The following is a 17089-nucleotide window of genomic DNA, read 5'->3' as shown; positions in this document are numbered from 1 at the left end:
GAGGTCTGGGCCTCCACGATGACTTGGGTTGGCGATCCTTGGCCGCATGCGAGACGCGGTCATGCTGAGGTGGGGTTGACTTGCCGAATGTCAACCTGGCGTCTGCCGTCATTTTGGCTTTCTGGCGCTGAGAGCGGCTCTCAACGAGACGGAGGAGATTTGAGTCCCAGAGCGTGTCCGATGGTGCCGAATTGGGTTCCCCGGCTTGAGGAACCGTCGACCAGGTCATGGCGTCCGGGTCGTAGCCGCGTTGACGCAGGGCGTTCGCCATGTTGATGCGGAGAGTGGCTTCCTCGCCGCCGGACGCCGGCGCAGCCATTAGGCTTAGCGGCGGCGCCACCGAGCGCAAGTGAAAGTCCGCTCTAAAGTGGTGAAAAATTTGCCCACCGTATTGAAGTGGCATCCCTGTGTGCCGGGAAGCTTGCTGCGTCCGATGGATGCCAAACTTGCGGGGTTTGACGAATTGGTCCGTGGCTCTTGTCAAAAAATGACGGAGCCGAGGTGCCACGCGTCCATACGTGCGCGACGCAAGGTAGCGTTTTTTCGCTTTGAAGGGAGCGTCGCTCGTTGAAGCACATTAACTGTGAAGGGCGCACCCTCGGCGGGACCTGCAGCTTCAGATTCAAAGCGTTCAGCGCAGAAACCGAAATATCGCTTCGAGGCAGACAAAGCTCATCTGTTACGACATGTGTGCCTTGTCGTGACTTTTTGCTGGTCGCCGACAAGTTTGCTTTTGCTGGCCTTTTTCCTTCCGGTCTCTGTTCAACGCTCTGTTTATCACGTGCACGTTGTCCCGCGCATTCGGGCTCAAAGTGGCACTCGCAGACCGCTGAAGATTCTGTCAGTGGTTTGTCCTCCCTATGAAGATTGCGCTTCCACCTTTTCCTGAGGTCATCGTCTCTTGAGCGGCGAACAAAGACGCCTCAGGAGCGCCCGGGTAGCGTATTTGGGTTTGCTCGGTACGGTGGCTCCGCAAGGGACAAAACGACAGAAGAGACGAAGAAAGCGGGCTGTTCCGACTAGCATCTGCCGCCCACAGGAGCCGAGCAGCCTAGCGATTAGCAGCGCATGCTTTTTCAATGGGCGTCATGTTGGACGCGGCACTAGCTTGAGAAAGCCACTACTACCCAGGAGCTGCAGGTTTCAGAGCAGCCGCTATAAAACGCAATTCCGATGGCTCAACTGCAATGAAATCAGCACATGGCATAGGTCAACATAACGGAACTATCGTTTGCGCTTGCAAGCGAAGAGCAAGACCTTTTGCTATCTGATCAAGTTTATCTTTTGCTTCATAAGGCGATAGCACCTCTGACTCCGTTACATGAGGTGATGAACTTTGGTTTCGTTCCATGAACCTATACAATGCCTTCCGGTTATTTTGATTACACAGATAAATGTTTATATTATAGTATTATACTCGTTCTTAGCTTTACAATAGTTAATGAAATCAAGCAGCATAAAATTTGATTTTATCCAATTTTGAGGACACTGGTTATGGGGAAGGCTCTTCCATGCAGCTTTTATACGATGGTATGCTTTTTCACATTTTTCATTCCATCATCGGCACGGCATTTTGTTACTTAGAAGCGATCTTACCGTGAACACTAAACACTCAGTGGCATCTAACAGGGAAGAGATTGTTTGTTGAGTATGTTCAGAATTCTCATATGATGCTATGGAGGAGAAAGAGGAATTCACAAGGTTTTTGAAGAGTGCATGGTTGACAAAACGTGAATGTGAAGTGGTCGCTAGATGTACCACCATACACTGTAGCCCATGATGAGACCCTTAATCCATTCGCTGCTAGCTTTAAATCAATTACTGACCTAGAAGCTGCTCGCATAGGTTATGCCTGGACTATTAGAGCAACGCACATCATTTACAGACATCAATTCTAAAGACGCTGCCCAGATATATTTGAAAGGTAACCCCAAAGAACATGGTAAGAATTAAAATCGCCATCAATAATCACTCTGTTGTTTGAACTCAATAGACCACTTAAACAATCTGTTGTAAGGACGCCTGCTAGGAAGTAGACATTGCATTTGCATTGTGCAGTTGTGATATTAACTGAAAGCAGTCCGCAGTCTGGTTGTAGAATTTTGTGTGAAACCTTCGCCCAATGAAATTTTCTTGACGAAATTATTGTTAGCAAGCCGCCAGCCCGGCCTCCATAGTGATCAAATCTGAAAGTTCGGAAATGTTTGAGAGAAAATGGCCGATTTGGCGAAAACAGAGTTTCTTGAAGTAAAATTATGTCAGGGTTAAATTTTGAGATACGATTCTGTGAATCGCTAAACGAAGATGCAATTGACCGACAATTTCACTATAGCAGTTTTAACCCCGCCATAATTATTGTAAAATCCGGGAGGCTGTTAAAACCTCCTTTTAGGCATCAGTCTTATGCTGAAGATTAAGGGATCCTTTCTTGCTTTTAGTGTTAGAATGGGCAGACTTTGAGGGAGGGGAAGAATCGTGGCGCTTCTGCAATGACGATTTTAGTTTCGATGCCTGGGCGCAGCCATCTTAGTTTGATGGTGGCGCCCCATATGAGCCAAACTGGGAAAGTCCGCTCCGGCTCCTCTTGACGTCATTTTGGGCTGTGCTGTGCGTGTTAATGCTGCGATGCGGAATTGTAAAAGTGCTGTTTCGCGGTGCTCGTGAAAGCTATCGGACAGCTGGGTGCTATTTTGTGTTTTGATTGAGCTCGCCAGCGAACCGTACACCATCCATTTGGCATGGCGGCAGCTGTTAGAAACAGCATTAGCGGCCGGGGCGAGGGACTGCGCTCCGCTTCCGCAGGTTGAACTCGTCAGACTTAACTGTGAGGATGTACCTGTTGTATCTTTCATGATACATGTATTTTCAATTATATTTTACAATCGCTATAGTAACTGCACACACAAACATAAGCGAATGAACCGTATACGGGCAGCTACCGAACGCGGAATACAGATACCACGAAATATGCTTTCCAGTACATCGCCACATTGATTTAACGTGAAGTGCGACCCATTTCCTGTCGTATATTTCCTCTCGATAGTGCATATTTATATTCGATTTTGCGCTGCTTTCATTTCGCATTAAAGGCACGGGCAGCGTTCACCGCGGTTACGCCGATTGCCGATCGCGTACCGAGTTTGGCGAATTCATGCGTGTCTGTGCATGGTGTGCCGGCGACCGAGTGCGAAAATCATACGATCGAGCTCTCCTTCTTCAACAATTTATACTTTGAAGTTGAACCACGGTTCAAGAACAGCACATAAATGAAGTAGGGGCTAAAGTACCATCCGTCAACGTTTTTATATGCAGCCTTGGCGTACATCCGGTGGCGCAACAACATCGTATCCCCGTCCCGTCGTAGCAGCATCGTTTTCACGGCGTATTGTTGAGCAAAACGTCGAAAAACGTGCGCTCTCAGCTGCACCACAAACGAATACGACAAATTCGCAGCATACAGCAGCGCTTACGAAAGCGGCGCCTCCCGCTGGCGCGGCGGACGACGGACCTTTCGCCGAGCGAAGCGGTGGCCAGGTGGGTATTCACAGAACCCTTACTCTGCACTTTCGTGGACGCAAAAGGTATAGGCGACGACTGGCTAGTGTATCCAGTAATAGAGGCCATATCCACCGTAGGAGCAGGCCATTCACTCAGTGTAACAGGGTTGCCAATTTATAAAGCTGACGTATGCGTACACCCAATCTGCGTAGAAATGACCTGCGGCACAGCTTCGGTAGACGTGATCAACATACGCTCCATGACGCCCTCAAGGGCTTTCTCCACAGTTGAGACAACCGACTTTGTTATGCCAGCGTCCACATCCGAAGCTAGTGTTCTTGCAGAAGCTGCATACGAATGCCGCTTTCAGTCTATAGCTGCGCATAGGCATCTGCCTTACAGCATCTTCTGTGCTGGATAATGTCCAGAACGCGTGATTCCGTTCTCTCAACGGTAGGGTCTACTGTTCCTGTATATACAGGAACACTAGTATGGATGGATGGATGGATGGATGGATGGATGGATGGATGGATGGATGGATGGATGGATGGATGGATGGATGGATGGATGGATGGATGGATGGATGGATGGATGGATGGACGGACGGACGGACGGACGGACGGACGGACGGACGGACGGATGGATGGATGGATGGATGGATGGATGGATGGATGGATGGATGGATGGATGGATGGATGGATGGATGGATGGATGGATGGATGGATGGATGGATGGATGGATGGATGGATGGATGGATGGATGGATGGATGGATGGAATATAGGAGCGTCCCCTTTGAAACGGGGTGGTAGCAGTAGCTATCATGCTCATTTTTCTCCATATATCTTAATTATTGATTTAGAATAGTTAACTAAACCATCATTCTATTTATTAAATTTTACTCCTACATTACTAACATTATGTCACTTCTCTGCTTTTAAGCCACCAATCTTCCAGCCGTTTTTTGCTAGTTTCCACCACCGGTTTATTCACCCGGCCACTGTTATCTCTAAACCCCAGAGCTTCAGGAACAGTGATTGCGCCTGCATCAACTTCCGGATGGATACCATTGCATTCGAGTATAATATGGTCAATTGTTTCACTGGAGTTTCCACATACAGCACATCCGTCATCTCCATTGTTAAACTTCTTTTTGTGGCTGCGTGTTCTAAGGCACACTGATCTAGCTTCAAAAAGTAGGGCACTGCCTCTTGAGTTATCAAAGAAATCTTCCTTCCTGATCTGCATTTTCCACTTTCGGTATAATTCCACACTCTGTTTTTTTTTTCATCGAATTTATCCAATTTTTACCTTCTGTGTTTTTCACCTGTTGCTTAATGCTCTTTATTTCTCCGTCCTTGTTACTAGCATACTTACTAGTTAGTTTCCTAGTTTTTTTCCTCCATTGTGAATCAACGCTTTTTAGGTACAGGTATTTAAATACCTTAGCTGCCCATCTGTTACTGTCCAATTTCCTCAGGCGTTCCTCATATAATATTTTACTCTGAGCTTCCCGTACTTCGAAAGATGCCCAGCCCATATCTCCCTGTACCGCCTCATTTGTAGTTTTGCTGTGGGCACCTAGTGCTAATCGTCCAACGGATCTCTGATTTGTTGCTAATGTCGACTGTACCTCTGATTTTAGGCACAAAACCGCATTTCCGAAAGTAAGTCCGGGCACCATAATTCCTTTCCAAATACCCCTCAATACCTCATACCTATTGTATCCCCACAATGCCTTATGCTTCATTACCCCGGCATTCCTTCGCCCTTTGGCCTTAAGTGATTGCTCATGCTTTTCAATGTATGCCAATCCTTCGTTTACCCATACCCCCAAATATTTATATTCTGCTACTCTAGGTATTTCAAGGCCTTGAATTTTAAGACCCTGATCATTTGAGCCGTTGAAAATCATCAGACCCGACTTAACTGCGCTTAAACTGAAGCCTAGAGCGTCCCCTTCGTCTCCGCAATACTTAACTAGAGTTTGCAATTCTTCCAGACTCTCAGCTAGCAGCACAATATCGTCTGCATACATCAAACCGGGGAGGCGCTGCTCTACCGCCTTTCCACCTAATCTGTATGACAGGTTAAAACCTAGGTTACTGTATTGTATCCTCCGTTCCAGGTTTATCATATAAAGCATGAACAGCACCGGTGATAGAGGACAGCCTTGTCTTAATCATTTGCATACTTTGACATCCTCCGTACTTCTTATCCCTTCCCACGTAATTTCTACTTGGTTATCCCGGTATATTTCCTGTAGGAACTCTATTATCTCATAACCGATACCTTCTTCTTTTAATATGTTCCACAGGAGTTCCCTGCTTACGTTGTCGTACGCCCCGTTTATGTCCAGGAAGGCCAAATACAAAGGTCTATTTTCCACTCTAGATATTTCGATGCATTGGGTAAGCACGAACAGGCAATCATCTAAGCGCCTACCATTTCTAAAGCCGTTCTGAAGTTCTCCGAATATCTTGTTACTTTCAACCCATGCTTGCACCTTTAATTTCACCGCCTGCATGGCTAACCTGTACATTACAGGTGTTATGGTAATCGGCCTGTAGGATTTTATGTGCATCCTTTCTCCTTTCCCTTTATAAATCAAATTCATTTTACTCTGCCGCCAGCTGTCCGGAATTTGCTTATTCGCTATGACTGTTTCCAAAGCTTTTAACAACGTTTCCTTACTTTTTGGACCGAGTTCATTAATCAGCTTGATCGGAATTCCATCTATTCCTGTAGATGTGTTTTTAGGAATATTTTTTTCTGCCTTTTTCCAGTTTAGATTGGTCAGTTCTAAGGTGCTTTGTATTCTGCTACCACGTTGCTTCTTGATTTGCGGAGATTACCCTATCGTCGTTCTTAAATGACTCGGCTATAACTGATGTAATGTAGTTCACTGCGTTGTCTCCCTTTAAACAATTTCCCTCGTTATCTTGAATCCGATCCTGCTTTCTTTGATTCTTCTTCCCTCGCCAGCTTATATCGTTCCAGAATTTTCTTGCTCCGCCTCTAGAGGCATCGTGTATATCAGCCATCCAGCGATCGGTGGACTGTCTTATTTTACTTTGGACGAGGGCCTGCACCTGAAGTTTCTTTTGTCGATATGATTCCCATTTTTGGTCGATTTCCTCCTGAGAAGCCTGTGCTTTCTTTGCCATTCGGTGTTCCCTTGAAGCAGCCCGTCGTTGTTCAATAGCTTCCCTGATTTCCTTATTCCACCAGCTCCGTGGCTTCCTCTTTCCATTCCAGCGGTTTGCTACTTTAACCTCCTGAATTTTACTCCTTATGAGTAGTTCTACCTGTTCATAATCCCAGTCTTCCATGGGGCTTTTCTCTATTGCTTCCTCTATGTCTGCTGCTGTCTGCGCTATTTGATCGTCGTTTAATTTTTCGTTTACGTTTTGTCTAAGTTCCATTTCTCTTTTCATCAAGGGCCCCATCTGCAGACTAATACGTTTATGATCACTTCCCAGACTACACTCCCCTTCTTCGTCTATTTCCATTTTTGTGACCTTGCTATAAATTTCCTGCGACATTAGACAATAGTCTATGGTCTTCTGCCTGTTGCGGAATTCCCACGTGATTTGGCCTTCACATTTTGTTTCTCTATTTACTATAACTAGATCGTGTCGCTCGCAGAAATCTAGCATAAGCTTCCCGTTACAATCCGTGTATCCATCCAGATCGTCGATGTGGCCGTTCATGTCCCCCAGCAGAATAATATTGGCCCCTTTTCCAAACTGGCTTATATCGTCACTGAGACATTCAACAAGATCCCTGTTTTCTTGCCTGCATTGATGTCCTGTTCCTAAATAAACTACCCCTAGCCATGTCCTTATGCCGGCAATGGTTCCTGAAACCCAGATATGTTCTTTACAAGATGATTTAATTCTTTGCCAATTTGTTCCCTCATGTATCAACATACCTACCCCTCCACCTTTTCTTTCTGTTCTGGTTCTGTTGCACCCTTCCCAGACGTAGCCTTCTATAAACGGCGGATCTTCTAGATCCCTGAGATGAGTCTCGCAAAGAGCGTACACACCTATTTTGTCATCCTTCAACTGCTGTTCTATCTCTAGCCATTTCGCTCTTTTTCTACCTCCTTGCATGTTTATGTAGCTGATCCTAGTGTTAAATTTCTTTTTTGTACTTTTCTTTCTCGATCTACTCTGACATTTTTGGGGGCTCAGCCTCCATAATTACACTTTCTTCTGCTTCACTTCTAACTACCTCTGTGCACGGAGTCCTCGCGGACCCCCTAAAAAAGCTAGAGCCCTGCCTGCCAAGCGCCAGCCGATCTCTGCTCCGACCCTTCTGTTAAAATGAATGCCATCTCGCTGAAAAGCCCTACCAAAACCTGCTTTATGTACCTCCCTGTTTACCTCAACCACTTCGAAACGCTTCTCCAGGCTTAACTTTCTTATGTCCTGATTAACTGTCACCACGTCCTTTTCCATCTTTCCGTTCAATCCTAGCACCTCCGGTACTGTGCATACAACTATCTGCGTCTGCTGTGCTATTTCCCTGATCTCGTCAACTCCCTTAGCTAAACTTTCCACCACTCCTGCGGCGTCACTATTTAGGACATCGTTTAGACCCGCGGCTACTATTACCATACTGCACTCTGCGGAGTCCTTCAACAGCCTATTTTTACTCTCTTTTAGTACAGCCCTCATTGTTCTCCCTGGGAAGGCTCCAACCAACACTCTCTTATCACCCCTTGCACGTTCCAAGATATCTTGCTTGCACCTGTTTATGTTAGAATCTCCGGCGATAAGCACCTGGGCCTTCTCTCTCCCTCTCCCAACTGTTGGCTCCTGCTTTGGGTTATCTGTGTCCTTATATCTGGGATTTTCATGCTTCCTTACTTCTTCCTTTTTTTTTCGGCGTCTTAGCTGCTTCTAAATAACTCTGACGGTTCGGATCCGCCTGACCTACTTTGCTTATGCCTTCCATGCCAGTGCTGGCCCCAGCCACGTGGCCCGCATTGGAATGTTCGTCCTTGTTGGTTCCAAGGACAAAGTCGGCCCCTTTCTTTTCAATCTGAGTAAGCTGTCCGAGCAGTTTCTGATTTTCCGTCCTTAGCAAACGTACTTCATTTTCTAAATCCTCCACACGAGACACTAAACTGCCCCTTTCTTGATCAAATGTATCTAGACGTGCATTCAGTACGCAAACCCGACACAAAAAATCGCTGCCTTCCGCTTCACCTACAGAATCAAAACGCGTTTCTTTGAGATTAACCTGCGCCTCACACTGAGTACACTTTACCTTCTTTTGATTGCACATCTTAAGCGCTCATCGACTGAAATATAACTGTTACGAATTCTTAGAATATACAAATTGCCAAAAGAAGACACAAGAAACGACTAGCAAACACGCGTTAAAAACCAAATATGCGAATGCCAATAGCCTAGAAAGAAAAATATTTATCTAAACAAGATAGCTAAACAATGAACGCCAAGGAAACCTAGCTGCCGGCACGAAAAACCAGGCCGCTAGGACCAAGAGCTAAAATCTATTCTTTAGGCTGCACCTAACCTAACTAGCTGAAAAAGAAATAAAGTTAATAAAAGAAAGAACTCATCTATTTGACGCTTCGGAAGCTCCCGCTGTCGCCAGTCCGTCCGTTTCCGGTAGCCACGTGCAATCGGAGGAGCGATGGAACACGCGTCCGCACTACACGGCTGTCAACTGTCCTCTGAGCAGCGTCACCTGGCGACAGATAGCGGAAATATTGTAAAAATGAATAAGAGCACATTTAAAGCTTGCCATGATCGTTGCCTCAGTGGCGCAATGGATTGACATTGCTGCCCTGAGCACTTAGCGAATAAAATGTATGTTCGAATCGTGCGTTCGTAAACTTTTTTAAAAATTTGTTTTTTAAATTGTAGTATCAAAATAAGCTACTAATATCCTTCTGGAGGGTGTTCCCCTTTAGGTTGCATCATGTATGTTTTTAATTCTTAATAGCCACAAAACCTGCCGTGAACACAGCCGCGAGACTACACAATGACAACGCTTACTCTATTTAATACTTTTCAACGTAATCATTTCCTGCCTTTAGTGAGTGTATGTTACCTTTAGGTTGCGTTCAGACACACCTCTCAGTAACAATCGCCGTTTACCCGCTCAGAGGTAACCAGTGACGAGAAAGAAGTTGCGGGACCCTACCGTTGAGAAGACGAAATTACGCGTCCAGAACACTTCGTTCATCTTCGAACACTTCAGCCTCTTTGTTTCTTGTCGCTGCCTTCATTTCATGGAGGTACCCACGCTTCAGTGGCTAAACGCTTCGATAGTTTTGTTTTAATTTTATTCTCAGTCTTCGTTCGCGTTTAGGTCTGCATGATTAACCGGTTTCATTTAAATTGGCTTTTCCTGAATTCGCTTCCCGCTTGCGAAGCAAAGCGCGTGCCCTTGCGAAGAAGGTCACGTGCGTGGCGTTCGCGACCTCAGAAGAAGACTCGACGCCTTTCTGTGCTGCAGCTCTTTGCGCTTAGTTCCTGTGCCTCGTCTATCTTGACCTGTTGTTCGGGCCTTTTCGCTGTTGCCTGCACCATCGACTTCACATTGCCTCGCTGGCCTGTCTACGCGCCAATGGGTGAGCGAGCCTCTTGTTTGATTTCGACAGTAGGTACCAGCTCCCAGAGTAGGAGGCCGTACTAAAGAGCTTGGACGGCGTGTCTCTTGCGCTCATCGTATACTCATACTCTTTAGACAAAAAGAGAGGATGAGAATGGGGAGAGAAAGAGAAAGAGAGAAAACTTATTGTCAGCGAAGTAGCAATGGTAGAGTTCCTTGGCCTTTTCAGGTGACATGCAGTTGAAGTTTGTCTGCGACCTTTTGCGCTCTTGCCCTAGTCCGGGACCGGACATCCCGGCCCCAGATGGCGAGAGCAGCTTCCTGTTTTTCAAGCGAGGGAGATGTGACCAGACCTGCCAGAGGCGGATCCTCCGCGCAGTCTCAGGCTGTATTCTAAGGTGGGCTGGGATAACCCCCTCAAGCTACTAGTACAGTAGCTTTTTGTTCCTGCCCTAGTATTTTTTTTGTACAAAATACTGAATAAAGGATTTGGATTTGGAATAGAAGTGTAGGAGAATGGCACTAATTGAAAAACTTGCAGAGGCTAATTCTAGTTGGCGTTTCGTTTCAATTTGAATCCAGGGGAGGGGCTAATGGTTCTTATATCTACCAACCTAACCATAGCACTTTCAGCGCTTGGTCGAAGCGACACGTTCGGTGGCTGAATCGTGTTCTTTTTTCACATCTGCATGGTTGCCAGCTCAACCAGGCAAAGTCGCCGCTCCCACTGATGGCTTCCCGTCCACCACCGCTTTAGAAAACACATCCACCAGCACTGGATTTACGACCGCCACCACATCGTCGAGCTTCGAACCGGGTGAGTCGAACAGGTGTATCCATTTACGATCTGGAACGCTTCCAACACAGGTCTCTTCCCCGAGGCCTTTATGTCGCAGAGTGAAAAACGACTCGAACCCCACGCTTACATCGTTTCTTCGCGGTTGCAGGGACGTCTTTGTTTCCCACAGAATCGAAGACATCACTCGGAGGTGAGCAAGAAAGCTCATGACCTAATGGCGTTAGCTCTATTGGGGCTTATTATTGGTCACATCTTTGAACGCACCGCAGCGCAGTAATGAAACATTCCTTTAGGAGTATGATGCGATAGCGTAGTGTACCAGTCCCACATATAAAGTCCTGCTTTAACCGTGCAGTTTGAACGTGGCTGCGTAACCTATAGGGGTAACGAGAACGCAAGGGTCCTGACAAACTGATTCTGATATCACCACACCTTAAAGGAGGTTGCAATTCCTGCGAAACGTCAGGCAACCCTTTGTCCAGTTATCGCCTGCCAGCGCCATGCTCTTGATGTTTCGCTCACAACGACGGCGGACGATCGCAGACGCCGGATTCTCGGGCTGTCAACATGAGGCAATACGCTATAAAAATTGTCGTTGAAAACATGGTAACAGGATATGCCGAAGTTCCTCGCTTTCGTTGACGTTCACAAAATCACTACCGAATCCCCTCCCCACCCTCCGGTAAAAATGCACCTTCAGCACCTGCCGCTAAGCTGTGACCCAGTGGTTCGAACATGCACTCCTGATATTCAATTTAATTCCAATTCAATTATTTGCCATCGTGGTACAAATAATGGCGGGAGCCCTGATTAAAAGGTGCCGTTAGACAATTTGAGAAAGCCATGGGCCCCCACTTTGACAACACTGCAGTAATCAGGTATATGGATTAAAACAAAATACATGTCGTGTGCATTTCAACGCAAGGTAAAGAAACAGTGAAATAATAAAGCTCTTGTAAGTTTGCAGTTATCAACGAACACGAACAAGTACACAATGAAAACAAGCAGAAAGAAGCTCGCATTTACGGCGAGTAAATATGCCTCGGCTATACCGCAAACAGAGGCTATACCTAGCGTCATATTACAAACTAGTAGCTGTCCTGCTACTTTCGATGCACTGCATTCTTCCAGGAGAAGTTCCAGGGGTGCAGTCTCTCCAACCGCTGGACCAAGGTGCGTCTAGAGTACCTCTTGGAATTTCACATTAGTTCTGAGAGCTGTAGTCAAAGTGAGCCGAAGTGCAGGCAGCGCAAATGCGCAAGTGTTCAGAACAAGGAAGTGCAATGTTAACGGAGCTTTTTTGGCCGCGGGTGACCCCCTTGCGCACTGGTGTAGCAAGGGGAGAATGTGTCGCGGCCGCTTGTGGCCAGTGTTGCCAATTTAGCTACTTTGTAGCTAGATTTAGCTACTTTTGGACTCAACTAGCTACCAAGAAACTTAGTATAGCTACGAGTAGCTGTTTTAGCTCTTTTCTTCAAAATCTAGCTACAAATCTAGCTATTTTGGTGAAATCTAGCTTAAATCTGGCTAAATTTTGGAAAGTTAATATTCTGGCGTGAAAAATCTCACCAAAAACGCTAGACATGATGAAACTGACGTCAGGCACATAGCGCTATTTGGTAGTTTTTAAACAAGACGCAAGCCAGACAAAGATATCTTGCGAGAAAGAATGAAACACTTGAAAAGAGAGAGGAGGATGCAATACAATTAGGCGGTGTGTGACTCGCAGTCTCTGCCACCATGAACCTTCTTCCCTGTCTGCCTCAGCAGGAAAAAGAAAAAATAGCTCACAAAGTAAAGATGGTAAAGAGGCGAGGCGATGCAGCTGATGCGCCGGCGCTGCAATTCTGACGGGTGTGGCCTATCGCGCAGCGCGGGGTTCCCGATGAGCATCGAAGTCGTGCTCGCGGTACACTATTGTGCATGTGTGTACGCATTCTTATTACTTATACTCCTAACGTTCCCTGCGCGGCAACCATAAGGCGCCTGAAATCGACTGTGTGATTCGACCCTCTTTGCGGATCATGCGCGGTCAGCGTCGAGCGGATGAAAGAGGCCGACCGGTCCGAGTTACGCCGAGTCGTGAACTAAAGATATTGCCTGGACAGTCATTAAACATTTCATAACTCTCCGTTCATAGGCCTCTGTGTACGCGCAAAAAGTAGATAAAAGTCCATTCTTTACATGTTTACAGAGCAGTGATGCATTCGCAGCTCGTCTTTTCTTAGCGCGCAAGCCTTAACGCTTTGCGAAAACTACGTCTGCCTAAATTTTCGGAATCGAAACCTGAGCACATTTATCATTCGTTATTCGTAGTTAGCACTTGTCATGCGTAGTCGCCTGCAGGAAACCATGTCTTGAGAGCTGTGTTTAACTTTTACAATAATAGAGCTACCGATAAATGCGTTATATATATCCAAAATATAAAATAAAAATGCTTGGGAAAAAATTAGCTGCTTTTAGCTCCTTGCTAGATTTTTTGGCTACTTTTAGCTACTTTCACGCTGCCATCTAGCTACTTTTGCTCACCGACATTTGGCAACACTGCTTGTGGCACCCATAGTTCAGCCACGATATAAGGCCATCCGCGCCGTAGAGTAAGCTGCAATGGACTCGGGACTCAGTAGCTGTGCTCTTGATCATGTTGAGTGCCTTGCTCTACAGTTCGCGCGTTAGTTTCTTTCACGAATTATTTCCGTGCTGGTAAAAATGCAGTTGACAGTGTAAAAAAGGCCTGCAGCTTTGATGTTTTCTACATGCATGCGATAATGGGTGCATCGCAAAATCTGAGAGAAAAGTTTAAGCGCTTTCATCATTTCTTGGCAAAGAGATTCGCGATTCATGCTTATAGATACCGGATAAGTTCGAACGAACGCAAATAAATATGCACACAAACAAGAAACCCGAACAGAATTCCGAAGCCATATAGCATTACAGCGCAGTTGGTAGAGAGACTGCCGCGTAAAGAACGCGGTCCAAGGTTCGATCTCCGGACCAGGACGATTTTTTCTTCAACTACGAAGAAAGCTCTATAGCTTTCATTTGTAACCCCATTGCTGCGCTTTGGTGGGTCAATGAGTAATTACTCCTTTATTATAGCAGAGTACAGCTTAAAAACAGCGTGAATTGCTCGGATTTGCAAAAGCTTGGATGTGCCCGTTAAAGGTAAGCTGAAACGTTTTTCGCAAAACAAAAAAAAGAGAGAGAGAGAGTTCTGTGCGGCATTTTATAGGTTTTCTTTTTTTTTTTTTTGCCCGCCGAACAAGACTACCATGCATAAAAATGGCGGAAATGAACGCAAACGGCAGTTTTTACAAGAAAACGAGCACCAGCGGGTCCGCCCTCCAAGCAAACGCTGCTGTTGTTCGTGATTGGCCGGGCCCATCATGACGTCATGCTCGGTAGGCGCGGCCGGCGCGGCGTGTGGAGGCAGTGTGGCGTTCGAACGATGCTTGAGCGCGCTGCTGCCGCGCGAGCAGCACGACATTCCAGAAACTGCGTTATAAATGACTATTGCAAATGTAGCTTCGTTCTACCGATCATGCATTTCGTTTGCTGTACCTTATTGGTAATTGTTGACATCCGAGAAAGGCGGCGAGGTGTGTAACAATTGTGAGCCGCGAATCGCGTTTTAAGTATACGATATCCTCGGTTAAGCTAAACGACGGTGGTCCAACAACGGTATTAACCTGATTAGGTGCGGAAACAATGGCTTCAGTTCCGCTGATTTAATTGGAATCTCAAGTGGCCGCAATCGATGCCAAGATTCGATCATCGCCATCGGCACGAAAATCATCAGTGAAAAACACAGCTGATTCCAAAGGCAAGATAATTTTTCTTTTTCATGACAGAAACCCACTGCGCCGAAAGTTTCTTATCCTTTGGCAGACTATCATGTTGCCTGGAGCACTGATATTCGGAAAGCAGTGCCTATAGCCACTAGTCGCTTCACGCACTCTCGATCAGGATTTTTTGCTTTCTAATTACTTGAGGAAAACAATTTTCGAATATCGAACGACGTTTATTTTACAACTGAGCCAAAGAGGCTCACTAGTCGGAGGACGTCGAAGCACGCGGCGCGCCACTCCGCAACAGCTGCGCATCTGCTGGTTGGCCTCCTGGAATCTTTGAACACGCGGAACCTTCAGCGCTGAACGATCGAACTGGAGAAAACAAACGGCACCAGCAGCAGATTGCGCTCATCCATCGATCACTAATGGATGGGATGGAGCGACGCAAGCGTGCAAAACGCGTGGCTGGCCCAACGTTACTAGTTCTAGTAACGTTGGGCTGGCCTAGCCGGCCGGCCGGCATTCCGAGGTTGACGTCACATTCGCCTGCTCCAGAGACATTTCGGCACCCCGCCCACGCCGTTCCCGGCAGCGTCGAGGTCTTGACCGTGGCGCATTTTTAACAAGCGATTTCTGTTTTTCTTATCGACAGAATTCAGAACTACCATCCACCGAATTTTAGGCAATTTGAAAATTGTTTCAGCTTTCCTTTAAGATTTATTATAGGCAACCACCCGCGTCTTAGTGCATGTTAAAGAATCCCAGGTGGCGGAAAGTTTTGGAGCCATCCATTACGGCGTCTCTCATGGCATTAGTCGACCCCATAAAAAGAAAAAAAAGAAACCAGGCCAAACCCACGGCTAATGTTACCAACCACTCGTCAATGGCATCTCGTCTGCGGCTCCTCTTGCGGATCTTCTTTCACGCGCATGCACTCACTTAGCCATTAATCGCTTTACCTGTGCCTTTACTTTACTGATGCATACTCATTGACACCTAAGTAGCCACGAAGTGTGCAAGATTGACCGCCATAGATTTAAACCTTAACCAAGCCGCATGAACATGCTTGCATGGGGTCCCGAAGGGTTTGTTTCCTATACATCTTAAAGTTGGCTGGCACTTCGGCCGTGTTGTCTCGCAAACTCGCAAGCCAGCAGTGTTACCTGCAAACTATCACTTCCGGTACTCATTATTTACTTTGTTTCTTTCAGAGCAAATGTAAGTATTGCGGCGATATGGGGGCTGAGTAGTCAACTGTTTCCCTCCAATCACGGGGTGGTCCGCGTTGGAGGGAACAAAAGTATGCCGCGCAATACTCCTATACACTTAAATGTTGTTTGCTGCAATTTCAAATGGTAGAAAGTGGGCCAGCCACCTGAAAAACATCCAAACTTTCTCTCGGAAAGAGTGTTTCTAAAGAAGGGCTTTCTACTTACCGGCTGGGGAAGGGGGGCTACTTTTGCGACGACCGTTTGCACGCGCCCAGATTGAAGGCGGTGCTCGATGGAACTTAGCGTGAACGCTGCATTAATTGGGAAAAGCCGTGCCCGAAGTTTGCCGCGGAAGGCGGCGAGACCGTGCGGTGTTTACTGCTCGCTTCGCTACCCGGAGCCAGACGACTGGAGGCAGTACGCCACGAGTATTCTCGTGCGTCTGTCCACGGATGGCGGCAAGAGCTTGCTGGCACAGTGCTCAACGTCGACGGCCGGATGGGGAAGCTCCGTTGCGGAATTTCGCGTACGTCTAGTCGGATACGAGGAAAAAATGCTGCAGCATATGTCCCTCGAAGGAGAACCTTGAGACAATGGTGTTGATGGGTTCTCAAGAAAGCGGATAATTGGGCTAGTTGGTATGCCATGATTATGAGGCAGCGAACCATGATCATGATGCGCTGCCTCATAATCAGGGTTTTCAAGAAGCAGGGCGTAATCCCTCCTTGGTGAGTCACCTTTCATCTGCACATCTTGTGATGTCACGCAGCCAGGTCCAAGGGAATTAATAATGGCGTCAGAAGACGCGGTCGACGCGATTGGCTGGAAGCCTCTTTTGAAAAGCTTATTTGCAGCTCGTTGCATCCATCCCGTCGCTATTTTCGTTTCTCCCTTAAGGAAACAAATACTCGCCCAACTGGCGCCTTTCCAACGCGTGAACAGGTGACTGCTGGTAACGACAGAGGCGGTAACCCATTTCTCACACAATTCACTTCTTATTCGAGCTCCTTGTCCACGAAAACGTTAATTGAGACTTTTAACAGAGCGGGTTTACGTTCCGCTCCAAGAGCCCCACAGCGGAATTTCAGCGGAGCGTAGCGCGAGTAAAGTGCTTTAGCGCAGCGTGTTCAACAGGAGGGGCGGACGGGAAAAGGGGGGAATGTCAAATCTGAGACCTCGAGCGTGTTGCCATCATCAA

The sequence above is a fragment of the Amblyomma maculatum genome, chromosome 6, assembly GCF_055883805.1.
Source record: "Amblyomma maculatum isolate TAMU_Amacu chromosome 6, ASM5588380v1, whole genome shotgun sequence".
Classification (NCBI taxonomy): Eukaryota; Metazoa; Arthropoda; class Arachnida; order Ixodida; family Ixodidae; genus Amblyomma; species Amblyomma maculatum.
The sequence above is the reverse complement of the archived record's forward strand: the minus strand, read 5'-3'. Positions refer to the sequence as shown.